The sequence below is a fragment of the Amblyomma maculatum genome, chromosome 3 (assembly GCF_055883805.1).
Source record: "Amblyomma maculatum isolate TAMU_Amacu chromosome 3, ASM5588380v1, whole genome shotgun sequence".
NCBI classification, from domain to species: Eukaryota; Metazoa; Arthropoda; class Arachnida; order Ixodida; family Ixodidae; genus Amblyomma; species Amblyomma maculatum.
This window is the reverse complement of record NC_139346.1, coordinates 50,807,543-50,822,521: the sequence shown is the minus strand read 5'-3', so window position 1 is coordinate 50,822,521 and position 14,979 is coordinate 50,807,543.

Here is a 14,979-nt window from a genome sequence, read left to right as displayed (position 1 = left end):
ATTTCGGAAAGGGTACTCTACCACCGATCATGTCCAGACTATAAACCAGATGATAGAAGAGTGCTCGGAATATAACCAGCCCCTATACATAACATTCATTGACTACGAAAAAGCGTTTGATTCAGTCGAAACCTCAGCGGTCATACAGGCATTGCGAGATTGCGAGATCAGGGTGTAGGTGAGCCGTACGTGAAAGTACTGGAACATATTGTGACGTCGAAGTGATAAGCCCGGTAGCCACAAATGAAGACACTGACTTTGCACTCGAATGAAACTCTTTATTGGGCTGACTTACGCCCGAAAGAACTGAGCAATCGGTGGCGGCGATAACAACAACCGTGTTTGTCGGTCGTCGAACTAAGAATGCTGGTCGCACGCGCCAACACTCAGTTTAAAGGCGGCAATGAAACATCGAGATGAAGCCGCAGATCATGACTAGCGTAATGTGGAACATCGCCGAAATACAGGCGAGTGACAGGATCTTCTAGATCTCTCTCGGCGCATCTTGCGCGACAAAGAAAATTGATAAAACAGCATCTCACGACATGGACAAAAACAATGGATAGAATCGATCCTCACGCTATAGAATCCATGTGATAAGGCCGAATGCCGGCGGAATATCAAAAAAAGAACGAATAAAGACTTGAATCGTTCGCGGCAATATCTAAAGTGGTCGCACATCAGCTATAGTTCTGAATAAAGAAAGGGATAAAATTCCAATTAAGAAGGGTGTTATGCAAGGAGACACGATCTCCCCAGTGCTATCTACAGCTTGCTTAGAAAGCGCATTCAAAGGCATGGAATAGGAGCAGTTAGGCATCAGGGTCGATAAAGAATATCTCAGTAATCTGCGATTCGCTGATAACATTGCCTTGCTGAGTAATTCAGTGGAGTAACTGCTACCAATATTAAATGATTTAGACATAAGGAGCAGAAAGGTAGGCCTAAAAATTAATATCCACAAGACTAAGGTAATGTTGAACAGCCTGGGAAGGAAACAGCAGGTTAAAATAGGTAGCGAAGCGCTGGAAGTTGTAGGCGAATATGTCTACTTAGGACAGGTAGTGACCGCACATCTGGACTGCAAGAGGGAAATGACTAGGAGAATAAAATTGGGATGGAGAGTATTTGGAAGGAACTCAAACATTATGACTAGCAACTTACCAGTATCACTCAAGAGGAAAGTGTATAATAGTTGCATCCTACCGGTACTCACCTGTGGGGCTGAAACAAAGGTTAACAAAAAGAGTCCTACTTAAGTTGAATACAACGCATGGCTATGGAACAAAAATACTGGGTTTAACGTAAAAAGATAGGAAGCGTACAGAGTGAGGTAGAGAAAACTCAAGTTACTGACGTTCTAGTTGAAATCAAGAAGAAATGGGCATGTACAGGACATGTAGCTCGAAGAGAGAGCAACCGATGGTATCTAAGAGTAACCAATTGGATTTTAAGGAAAAGTAAGCGTAGCAGGGGATGGCATAAAACTCGGTGGGTGGATGAGCTTAACAAATTCGCAGAGGTTAAGTGGATGCACCTATCACAGGACAGGGTTATTTGGAAAAACATTGGAGAGGCCTTCACTCTTCAGTGGGTATAGTCTGGCTGATTATGATGCACAACTCTAGCTGCAGGGAGAATCACAATCAGACGGCACATCAAAACCCCACACCTCCTCAAAAACATGAAAGTGGAAAGGCATGCAGCTAGGAGAGCAAACGGTGTTCAAAGAATCGAGTACAAGTAATATATACAGCGGCGACACAGCTTCAGTCTATGTAGATGCTGCCAATGAAAGGAAGACAAATACTTCGCCGCTATGGTGCGAGCAACAGAAGGCGATAAATTTCCGGATAAATTCCTCACTAAAACGGGCAGGCTTGGTTAACCCGCCACGTTGGCTTTGTTGACCATAGCCCAGGACATTCTCGGCGCTCAATACTGGGTTTCATTTTCCTTCTCCTCCTTTCAATTTGACTGTAAGGAAAATCCAAAAGACATCCTACCAGCAGCCTCACAAGGGCCTCACAGCAGCCTCACAAGTTTGCGGACTGAGTGGGAGAGGTCGCCCTTTGTTAGAGGGCCACCGATCCCATCCTATAGATCTATTTGGTCAATAAAGTTTCACCAATCCCATCCAATAGGATTTCCCGAAAAAGTGTGCTCGCGCCGCAATGCTTGCTGTCGTGCACGGGCAACTGGAAGCCCTCCACTGTCGTACTCATTTACTGACTGCGCTTCTTTTGCCATGGCCGGTCACGAAGGGAGCAGAAGAGCGGGCTCTCGACACAACCAGCCGCGCATGCATCTGTGTGGCGATCCTAGTGGTAGCCAGCAGCGTTCTGTGCCAGCGTCTGACATTTGAGCAGCTTACATTTCGGCTCATGCGTGCGGAAATAAATGAAAGCGACCCACTGCGGCTTGCCTCTCACACCATTTCTTTAGCTCTAAATACCGCACATCAAAGTCGGGCTCAGGTTATTTTATTTCGTTCTAAAGTTGCGTTCTCTATTTCACTATCAGCAACTGCACGGCATGTAAGCATCATCCTTAACTGTGTAAAGTGCCAAAGAATATCACTGGCTTACAAATAAAGTGATATCTTGATCAGCTCATACAGGGCTATTAAAGTAACGTGTGCGCTAGTGCCGCATACACCTTCAGCTGCGCGGGAATTTTCACGTATTTACTGACAGTTATCGGCTCGATTAATTAAATGTTCATACAGTGGTACTTTCCGCACAACAGTTAAGTAAACTGTGCATTAAGCTCTTCAATCGCTCTTTGGTTTTTCGGTTTCCCAGGACCGCACTTTTGCTCCTTGTTTTCACAATTTTACCTAACTTTGTGCGTTACCTTGGTCAAAACGCGTTCTCTTACCGGTACCTGGATTATCTGCATGTTCGCGCTAGGGCAGTAAGGTTCACGTCCTTAAAGCACGCAAACGCTGCCACATAACAGGTTGAGTTGGTTCCGGCAGGAATCGCCACGCATATATATACGAGATGCATGCAGTGGGATCATTGTGGTGCGAGCGCCTCTTTGCGAAAATACGCATCATCACGACGAACACATTATTTTTGGTGCGTCACGCTAAGCGGCGCCAACCCGCACTTCTAGATAATACTCTTGAATGACCACGCCCAGGTGGTTGACCGGGCATAGACAATTAGGAGGTTATGGCAGCGGTGACAATGATGATGCAGTTATGGTTAATGATAACGATAGCGATGATAATGACGCTGCAGATGGTGATAATGATAATAGCACTAGTATAGGGAAGACAATGACGGTGCATTTAATTAATAACAATGATAGCAGCGATAGTGATGATGGTAGTAGGGATGACAAGATGTAGTTAGCGAAAACAGTCCCGCATTTTGTTGTTCTCACTGAAGACTCCTAAGGCTTCGTGCCATTTCAGCAGTCATAATAAGCACATCGCATCATTGCTTTGTGACGATTGCCTCAGTGGGCGATTCCCCAGCTTATTGTAAAACTTCGTCGCGCATACAGTTGTTCTAAAGTTCGCTGCAATTCCCTCAACGCAGCTAGAAACGGGTACTCATTTGAGCCTGTCCACTCACGTCTCCTGTGTGAATCCAACGGAACTCGTCACATTGTGAAGCTGAAGAGTCCTCCACCATCCCCCAAAACCAGCTTCCCAGTCGCCATCATACGCGTGCAACGCCACGACTAGTCCATTACTTTCAAGACAGACCTTGTGTATAAAACTTCATCGGCCGCATTGTGTCAAAATATGAAGGCCTGCTTAAGCCAAGCCATCCGAATGTCCCTGCTTAGTCTGAAGGTCAGATGCTTCACTCAGCAACTAAAGGTCCCAGGTTCGATTCAGATTTCATCTAACCATTTGGTAGCTGTCGAGTTTCCCGCTAATCCGAGAGACCAAGCTACCGATTCCTACACGTCAGAGGCATTGCTCGTGACTTCTCACTCACAGCGCGCCAACTACAACGACGCTGAGCTTTCCGCGCCGGATGAAAATATAAAGCGGGAAGTTTCGCACAACCTGAAAAAGATCGTGAGCAAACCCGGCGTAAAAGCTCCTTTCTTACACCAGGAATAAGTTAGGAGAGTTGTGTATGAGCGTTAGCCAAGAAATTAGAAAGAAGGCACGTGAAAAGAAACACCGAAATAAATTTGTCAACTGTTGTGGTGTTGTATACAAGATTCCGCTGTCATGCGGCTGATTTTACATCGGGGAAACTGGACGGTGCGTCGATGAGCGACTACGCAAACACGCGAAAGACAGAGAACTGGCCACGCCGGAATAACAGTCGTCCATTGCACCGATTGCAAGGACTGTGGGGCGTTTTAAAACCAAACCACAATCATCGCAAAATATAAAGATCTCACCGCACGCTTCATATCAGAGGCCTTTCATATTCACAAATTTGGTGACACGTGTCAGCCAACCGTCGGTAGCTTTATTCCACAAGAGCTTTCCTATTTCGATCAGGGGCGGGTTTGATAGCCGCATGTGTATCTCGGGAACATAACTGTGCCAAAATTGGTTTTTTCATTTGTGCTTTGGCTCTCTGCTTTACATTGCTCCTTCTGTCGCAATAAACTATTTGGTTGTTAGTTTGCCAATGTGTCTGTCTCGCCTTTCAAATTGGGCTGTCTGTTGCGCTGTTTCTTTGCTTCGTTCAACATGAACCAACCAGTCCGACAAAGCCCTCTACTCGAGAGTAATGTCTGAACACACACTGTTCCCGGTATGAGTAGGGGGTGCATGGTAGGGTCTGTGAGGATGAAAACGCCGACCCGCCATGCTGCGAGCCATACCCTTTGCTTCTTGGGGTGTCGGTTGTGTAGCCCCAGGCCGGGTGTAAGGCGTTGAAGTCCCCTACAATTAGAGGAGGCATTTGTGTGTGGCGCGCTTGGCGAGCGTGAACAGCCGGTAGAGGTCATGCCGCAGGCATTTCGGGTGGATGTATACGTTGAGGATGAAGAGAATAGTATCCCGAGTTCGATGCGGTAGGAGTTCAATGAGATTATCTATGTCCTGGACGTCTAATTGGTGAGAGATGGTAGTGATAGCACGGCGTACTAGAAATGCGACCCGAGGGGGTGAAAGAGAAAGGGGGGCTATGGACACATAGCTGGGTAGGGTGGAGCGATTGGAGGGCTCTTACAGCCTGGGTACGTTGGGGCCGTCCAGCCGGGATAGGAAAGGGTGATCCAGTCCTCGCTTGGAGCCAAAGACTCGACAGTTCCACTACCACTTGGTGAGGCAAGTGCTTGGACTCGCCATCTCTGAGGGTGTCGTTTGCCGTGGAGAGTTTGGAAGGGGTGTGTAGCTTGGATTTTTCTTTTTTGGCTGCGCGGCAGCACCGGCTGTCACTTATCGCGTCTCTTGTGCTTTAAATCGCTCGTCAATTTGGCACGCGAATTCAAAGAGACAGGTATAGGGAAGTTCGAAAATTCTTGAGTGAAGGCCTGGATGGCCGTCTGCACCGCGGCTTGATTTCTGGCCGCTACGAGTTGTTCAAATTGGGGGGTATGCTGAGGTTCCCTCGGGCGAGGTTAGTGAAGTCAAGGAAATAATGGGAGTCACAGCCCGCTTCTTGTCCGGCAGTTCGAGAATGAGGGGAGGTGACAGTGGGAGAGTAGAGGTAGGAGCGTCCGGGGCCGCTGGCACCGAAGCAGGGGGGGGGGGGGGGGGGCCTTCTGGAGAGCATGCAGCTGGGCCAGGAGGGAGAGGTTGGTGGTTTCTAGAGGCAAACTGCGCGCAGACACGCAACAGCTCTTCATACAGGTGGATGGCGGAATCTTGGGAGGCTACACCTTCTCAGCTCACCTCACTGGTGCAGCGATCGGCTGCCTGGGCATAAGTTTTCTGGGGAACTGTAGATGGTAGTTGCCTTGTTCCGGTTCAGGAAAGGGACTGAGAATGGGTCTTGAGCTTGATAAGTTTAGAACGCGGTTTCGGTGCGATAAGCTGCAGCACCAGGAAGGACTCCGGGGTGAGTCGTGGGGCCTAAGGCTTGCAGGTAGTGAAGCGGCTGTGGTGTGGAGGTGGCATGTGACTGTTGGCAGTCTGACTGGCGCTTGCCTCGGTGGCTCGCTTGGTATCCAAGTAGGTTTTTTGTCGAGATATGGGATGTGAAAGTGCGCCTTGCAGGCTCCGTCTGCCACCCGATGTACTTTGCCGCAGATATTGCATTGCGGCGTGCAGGAGTAGTGGTCCTCGGGGGGTTCGACTTGGTCGCAGCCGGGGTATCGGCGTTGCTTGGGAGCCGCGAACAGATTTACGCGGTGTCCGAGTGTGCCGACGTTCTGGCCGTGCGCGATATTTTTTAAATAGGCGCCTATACAGCGCAGAGGAATGTAGACGTGCCCAGGCGCTCAGTCTTGTTCGAAGAGGATGATGACGGACTGTCGAGCCCATGCGTCGTAAATCGAGGATGAGAGGATTCCGCTCGTGACTAAAATGGTCCTTGATATCTTTGTATGAGCGGTCAAAAGGAACGCAGTGGACGCCTCGGGCACAGTCCTCCGGTGCCGCTTTGTAGCATTAGGTGCCGTAGGCGACGCTTTGATGTGTATGGGCTTAATGGCGAGGTAGCGGAATCGCCATTGCGGGTCGGGATTGTTGATGAGGATGAGATGTTGGAGGGTGTTTAGGACTCTATCGGGCTTGGCCTTTTGGGGTCCTAGACGGGCTGCTTATAAATGGCATCAAGAAGCACAACGCCGTTTACGGTCGTGGGGTCAGACCGCCACGAGGGCGGAGGATGATCGTATGGTCGCCACTGGGTAGCTTGGGGGGGTGGGGGGGCGTATGGCAGAGAGTTGGGGCGGTCGTGTTCGGCGTCCCGCCATGGCTTGAAGCAGATTCTGAGTGATGGTTGAAGAGGATTTGCGATTCTGGCTTCGCTTGTGGCGAGCTGATTGTCATCCTTTGGTGGCGATTTGTTCAGAGAGGATACGTCTTCTCCCTCTACTACAATGGGTTTCATGCCACATTCGAGGCACTGATACACCGGGGCATCCAAGCGCGTATCTGCGTCTCCTGCGGTGATCGGTGTCGGCGGCAACTGCAATGCGAGATCTAGTCTCATACGAAGCGTGGTGAGTAAAAAGACTGACTTACCTTTTGATGTGGTGGGACAAACAGGAAAAAGTGGATATTGGTAGCTTCCTGATGAGAAGCGCAGGCGGATGCTACTAATCTCAGATGGCTGGGATGAGTTGTTCCGGACTCAAAGTACAAATTTTGCGGAGCACATGTAAATGAGCGCGCTCTTTCGCACCGACTGAACGCCTATCAAGAGGCTAGGCACCCGCCGCGTCGAGAGGAGACGGTTGCAACGAGCGCGGCAACACGAGAAGTGTCTGTCAAGGCACCGCAGCGGCATCGCGCCCGGCGAGCGCCGCACAATTTTGCCGCTAGGAAAGGAGCGAGCGCTGCAGTCGCGCAGCCAAACTTGAGAGACCCATTACATGGTGCGTATTTGAAGAACGAGGAAATGGTTGAACACATGATGATTTTCTACAAAAGGCTAGGCCTCAGAGTTCAAGGAGGGTGCTGATTTGTCCAAAGCATCAGGGCACAAAATCAAGGAGCTCTCAGGCGTTCTCCAGTATTTAAGAGAAGTCTGAGACCCCCTGGGCTTGAATATACAAGGGCTGTCTAAAGATGAAACAGGCAACCATTTCTGTTCTTGACAGTACAAAGCAGAGGGAGCATATCTCTAGTTTCGACAATTTCGCACTGAGCATTAGTGAGAACTATTCACCTCATTTCTAAAAACTTATTGAGAAAAGAAGTCACTCATAATAAGCAAAGGCTGAAACTAATGAAATTATCTATTGTTCCCACGCGCTAAATCTAGAAGGACGATTTTTTTCGCTCGTTCGCATCGTGCTTTAGAAGCTGACTGTGCGAACTGTCAATATATGCTCTCAGGATATTATTTGGAGGTCATACTTGTCGCCTGTCAAACCGACCAGCCTTTTTGTTGTTATATTATTTTTGTTGATTTTCGTCTCGTTCGCTTGCGCAGGAAAGTTAATTGTTTACAATTTTATCATCTGGTTGATAAGTTTTAAGATTCGCGCCTGTTCTAAAGGTATATTTAAAGCGCATAAAACTTGTGCTGCTTCTACAAAGTGCAAAAAAACTCATTTTCAAAATTCTTCTTTACCTGTATATTGTAACAAGATTTCGGTACCGCGTCACGACTGTTCAGAAACGTTATCATGGTCTTCGATGGCAAGAGTAACGCGGTTTCACAAAAATATACTATATAGATGCGTATGCCAACAGTTCGTTTCGATGTGCGCCGTTTTACATCTCATATCATCGAGTACACTGGAAGGATGTGAGAATCACTTTTTTTAGTATGAACAAAAATTAAAAAATAAATTGAAGAGAAAACACCATCAAAAATGATTTCTCCACTTTGTATTGTCACGTGGCGGGGACAATACCGTGATCACAAAAGAACGCACAGACGCAGCAGCACGGAAAGTAACTCCATATTGGGGTGAATTGCGCCCTCAAAATAATTGAAAAACTTCGGCGGTCGTCAGATTACTAACTTTGTCGCACCGACAAACGCTCAATTCAAAGGCGGCGAGAAAACATCTATATAAAGCTGTAAACAGTGACTGGCATAACCTGGAACATTGTAGAAGCACACGCGAGTGGTTAGAATCTTCGAGATACATTTCGAAGCATCTTGCGCGACAAAGAAAAATGATGAAACACCATCTGGCGACTAAATCATGAACACACAGGATCGATCTGTGCGCTACAATCACGGTGATAATGTCGCATATCGGCTGCTGTCGAAAAAATACTAATAGATATTTGAATGGTTCGCGGCATTACTCCCCCCCTTGAAAAGGCATCGTCTCGATGTTTACAAAACAAAGAGAAAAAGGTAAACAAACTATTAAAATAAATAGGGTCTATAGCGAGCGTAATAAGGCTTCAGGCGCATAACATGGACGATATCTAGGCGCGCTCGGCGCCGCTGGGAAGTGGTCGTGCCGTCGGGGAGGACTGCGAAGTCAAGTTGTCCGATCCAAGCTTCTTCGTTACTGAGGTAGCGGTCGGAGCACACCGTTTCGCTGGACGGCAGTGTCAGCCTGGAGTCTGATCGCGTCATCGTGGATGCTGTCGTCGTGCGTAACGGCAGTGTAAATGTTCCAACGTCGTCACTCGTCGTTGGCGACGGAGGACCTTCGTTAGTTCGCCGTGTAGCAACATCACCTCCAAAAAATGCTGCCATTAGTTTCCCTATACTGAGACTAGGGGACCTTCCTTGGACGTTACTGCGACCCGGCGACTCAAATCGGGCGCTGTACGGCGATGGAGAGCGGTACCGACGGCTTGGTGACTCTGTTCCGCACGTGTAGTTCTCGATTCATTTTTTCTGGTCGTCCGCCAGGGCGTCATTGGCGACGCCGCGATGGCCGATACGTCTGTACTGGCAGTGGCATAGAAAGTTGCCGGCCTCACCGCAGTGGAAGCAGAGTCGGCGGTTATTCGCAGTCCTCTAGTCGTCGCACTTCCTGGGGCTTGAGGGTCGTTCGCTGGCTTGGTGGCCGGGGGCCAAGAGGCGTCGTTCAGTACCAGCTTGTTCCCATACAAAATTTCCTGTGGTCAGCTATAGAAATCCTTTGTATGGTCGGCTATAAATATTTAGCCCAAATATCTATTGCCGTTCCATTAGCAGTCTTTAGATTTTGCTATAGTATCTGCTATAGAAGTCTTTAACCCTTTCTTTAGACTTATGGTTGCCTATGTACTGCAGGATTTAGCATTTTCTATGGTCCTGTATAAACGTTTATGGTCAGCTGTGGAACAATCATTTGTATGGTCGGCTGTAGATATTATGGTCCTGTAGATATTTGTATGGTCGGCTGTAGCCGTTCCTGTGGTAGTCTTTAGGTCTGTGCTATAGAAGTATCTAGCCTTTTCAATAGACCTACGGTTGCCCATGCACTGCAGTATTTAGCATAACCTTTTTTGGTCAGCTATAGAAAATCCTTTGTATGGTTGGCTATAGTTATTTTGCCCCAAAAGTCATAGCCTGCTACAGAAGTCTATAACCAATGAACTTCTGGTGTCCTAATGTATTGCAGTTTTTAGCATTTTCTATAGTCAGCTATAGAATATTCGCGCTCACGTGTGTGTGTGCGTGCGTGCATGCGTGTGTATAATGCTCGACCTCTTTTGACGTTTCTTTTAAATTCTATCCCGCCTCAGTGGTGCAGTGGTAAGACGCCCGACCACTGTTCCGGAGTTTCCGGGTTCGATCCCGACCGCGGCGGCGGATCCCGAACCCCAATCCGGTCCTCACTTTTCGAAAAATTACTGAATTATTCCAATTCGGCAATGCAATTTATTCCAAGCCTTGTAAGGGCCTTAGAGAGGTGGAGGAACGCACTCTCGATCCCCCGTCTCTACACCAAAACGCTGCTGTGCCCGGCAATTTTAAAACACTTATTTTATCCTGCCTGTACAGGAAAATGCCCGCACTGTGCGGTGAAGTCATCGAACATCTTCCACATGGTATGGGCATGCCGGTTAATCCCGAACCTCGCCCCCGAACCCAACCCCATCCGGGAGGACTGGGAGGCAACCCTGATGGGCTGTTCCGACCTGGCAAGACAGAAGGCCCTGGTCCACCGAGCCCGAACCGCGGCGGTCGCCAATGGGCTCCTGTAATGAGGAGCCCACCTAGTAAACGCGAGAGGTTGCCCCGGCTACCTCAAGCTTCCTCCCTGAAATAAAGTTTTTCACACACACACACACACACACACACACACACACACACACACACACACACACACACACACACACACACACACACACACACACACACACACACACACACACACACACACACACACACACACACACACACACACACACACACACACACACACACACACACACACACACACACACACACACACACACACACACACATGGAGGCGAAACGAAGTGGCGTCCGTGTGCTGTGGTTATTGTGGCTGTGGGAAGAAGGAAAAAAATGGTCTGGCTTAGCTTATGGTTAAGCCTAGGATGCGAAGCATACTAGCCTAAAAAATTAAACATCATCTGGCTATACCTGGCTATACCTAGTTAGCCATTTCATAAACAAGAACGCTGCTCAACTGACTCAACGAGTGCGTCGCCTTTTATACAATTGCGTGACGTCAGTATCTCCTAGCGGTAGGAGCGGGAGTTAGGCCGCCGGCGGAGGTCGCGCCACTGTAGCTGCGCGTCCGCAAGCGAGCGCACGAGTTGAGCCAACGTTGAGCCAACACCACCTAGACTGTGTTGGTTGAGCCCCAGCTTTCACAGCTGTTGTGACGTCATATCACGTGGTGCGCCGATGTAGGTCAAGTGGTAGCTACGCGACCGCGCGCGGCGCAGCAAGGAAGAGCTCGGTTGTGCAGCTAGTATGCTTCGCATAAAATGCACGGGCCTGCTACTGGCTCTGTAGCTGAGCCACCTCCGCTGCCTCGTGCGGACAGAAGAGAGAAAGTAGAGAAGAAAAAAAAGAAGAGGGAGAACAAGACGCGTGCCGCAAGAGCCGTCGTACGCCACCTGAGCGGTGGCGGATGCAATGACGGCCTACAACAGATAAAACTTCGGTGGCTGCCTAGCCACCGTCGTAAGCAGCGTTGGCCTACCGTCTCAGCTCCGTAGGGCCAGGAACAGCCATCCTTCACCACCGAGCTGTGTGATGTCGGCGCACTTTAAAGATCCCCAGATGGTCGAAATTACTCCCAGCCCTCCACTAGGGCTCTCCTTTCTCTCTTTCCAATTTCACTCCCACCTTCCTCCATTCTCTTACGGTGCGGTTCAGGTGTCCACAGAGCAAGTGTGACAGATATAGCGCCTTTCCCTTCCTGTGAACCAATTAATATTATTATTAAATTTTCTGCCTAAGTAACTGAAAATCTAACCAGCGGTCACTACGATGAAAATCACCATGGGTCGGAGGCACTCACCACAGGCGGAATACCATGCGGCGACTGTTCTCCCACCAGTTATACCAAGACTTTGGCGCAATCCATTCGTCGTACTGAATTACGGTTATCATACAGTTTACCGTACCGTATAGCATATATCTGCTAGTCAACCTCGAGGTAGCTCGAGAGAGGGATTCGAACCGACGATATATGTACATTCATAGACGGGCGTATGACTGCTGTTCTTTAGTTTTTGGTATACATAATATTCTTAAGCCAGCTAAAGCAGTGTATATGACTTGCAGACTGTAACTTTCAATGCATTTACATCTCTATAGGCGGCCGAAGATAGCTTTATGACTACAGATGTAGAGCATCAGGAACATAACATTTTTATAGGTAGATAAAATTGTTTCTATTGTTTGCAGTCTGTAGCATTAGAGGCATTCACATCTCTTTAGACACCTACAACCACTACAACTATGACTACTAGCAATCCGCCTTTTGCGCGAGGATGTGGCGCCATCATGCGGGAGCGGGCGGGAAACACATTGAGCGGCAGTGTAGCAGACGACGCGAAAGCGCACCATACGAAATGGCCACGCCAACGCTGGTAGAAAGCGAAAGCTTCCCCCCCTTTTTTGGCCTCGGAGCGGAAAGTAGTGACAGTTATTGCAGCATATCATGTTCACGCAGTATGGGGGAAGGTAGAGCGTTTTCACAATCCACTCATAACGCACGTACGCATATACTATCTTCGTATTGTAAGAGCGTGTAGCGCGGGCCATGTTCGACGTGACAGAATGAGACGCTCTCAGCGTGCAGGTTTTCGGCAGACAGGAGAGCGTGGGGGCAGAGAGAGAGAGAGAGAGAGATCTCAAAGGGCAAAGCAGCCAGGGGTTTGTTGATGCTGCAGAGCTAGGTGGAATCGTCTCCTGTGACTTTGAGCGGCGCATATGCGCGGGGTGTCTTGAGTTACCGAGCACAATGCGGTCACCGCGGCTCCGGCATGGTGCAATGGGCGTCGCTTCCTCCTCGCGTCATCTACAACCGTGCAGCTATAGGATTTCATCCACGAAGATCGGCAGAGAGGCACATATACACACCCCGTGAAAAGGGCATTGTCCCGGCCGGAATGCACACCTGCAGGAAACGCGCTGCATTTTTCTGGCAATGGATGATTCAGAGCTAGCCGGTTTCTGGCCTCAGGAGTCAGAACGGATGTGGTCGCAGTGGTGAAAAGGTTCTCGGTGCGCAGAGAATGGTCATTCTGTTGTGAAAGAATCTCCAACGTTCATTTCTGCCTCCGCCGCGATTTATGCGGAATCAGCAACTTGGTGACACATGTGAATCTCCTACATATCGAATGCGCATCTCGGTCAGGAACCAACCCTGTTCTACGTCCAGAGCGATGCACTCTGCAAGTGAACGAGCATGAACCCTCCAAGAGACTCATTTATTGTGCCGGGCGGTTTCCTTGCCGTTGCAAACGGTTGGACGTAGACGACGATTATCAAGCTCCCTAACGAAGTGCATCTGATTGCGTACACCAAAGGAACAAAATCCGGATGCTTTGGCGTGCACGAAGGCGAGCCTTTAATTTAAAAAAAAAATACTGTGCGTTGTGCAAGAGTGTCAAGTGCGTTATATGCTCCGAGCGGCAAAAACACAGATACTACAGGTATGTATGCATCTAAACGAAATATGCATGATGAAGAGTACCTACTGGAGTTTTCACCCAGGCTGTAGCGCACCAGGGATAGCTGCAATGAGGATTTTTTCGGTGCGTGATTGCTTTAGTTGCGCCGGGGCCTGAAGGCGATGTATTTTGTACTTTCTTTTCTTTATGTGCGAAAGGGCTAAGTAGCTTAGATATCACAGGCGGCTCTGTGCGCTAGGCCGTAATATTTAGCATGTTTTATCGTGACTGCAACAAGAAAAAAAGTACGGCGTTTTAATGCACTGCCGTTCGCGAGCCTCATGACCAGCTCAACCACTCGGCTCGCGAACGGCGGTGCATCACAACAAACGCCCAATTTTTCTTTTCTTTTTAGTCAGGCGGCAGTCGCGTTAAAACATGCTAAATATTACGGTCTAGCGCACACAGCCACCTGTGATATCTGCGCTACCCGGCCCCTTCGCACATAAAGAAAACAAACGACAAAATACATCGCCATCAGACGCGCCGAACAAATGCTCATTGCGGCTATCACTGGTGGGTTACAGGCTTGGTGCAAACTCCGGTAGATACTTTTCATTATGCACATTTCCTTTAGATGCATACATACCTGTAACGAAGTGTTTTTCGCACAGTCGAGAGTACGCAGTAGGTAGTTAAGGTCGGCCATTCACATCTTGACGCTTGGTGGCCCTAATTGTAGCTTCACGTCGTTGTTGGACGCGGCTCGGCGAAAGAAACCTGAAAAACCGCGTTTGGCATCTTGGCGCGCTAAGAGAGTGGCAACCGTACGCGGCAGATGTGGTTGGCATCGTTCTCCCAAGCCTGTGGCGGCCACCGTGCCGCCCGGTGCCGCCAGCCCCCGTGCACTGGCGACGCCGCTCAATGTGTTTCCATCGGTCGCCGCTCCGACTTCGCGCATGCGCAGAAAACTCGCGCAAAAGGCGGATTGGCCCCCTGCAATGCAGTTTCACGGAACAGGTCGGGCCGTCTGGCGGGTAAATAAAGAAGCTTGAAGGCGCTCACGCGCGCTGGCCTTGCTTTGCACCTTTTGTACCCGGGAGTGGTTTCCCATTTTGAAACTGCTAGTCGTGGACTCGTTTCTGCAGTTGTGGGCCCGGTGGCATAATCGGCGCAGCTAGGTACCGATGCTTCGAAGGCTGCAGCAGTCGCGAACTAGTATCGCCAAGTGTGAGGCTGCACAGCTCTCCGCTGAAGCTTTTGGAGAAGACACGAATTCAAAATGGGATCATCACAGTGCGACGAGTCAAGACTGTTAACTGATGCATGTGAATCAAAATCGACACAACCAAATCAAAAAAACTAAGCATGAAGAT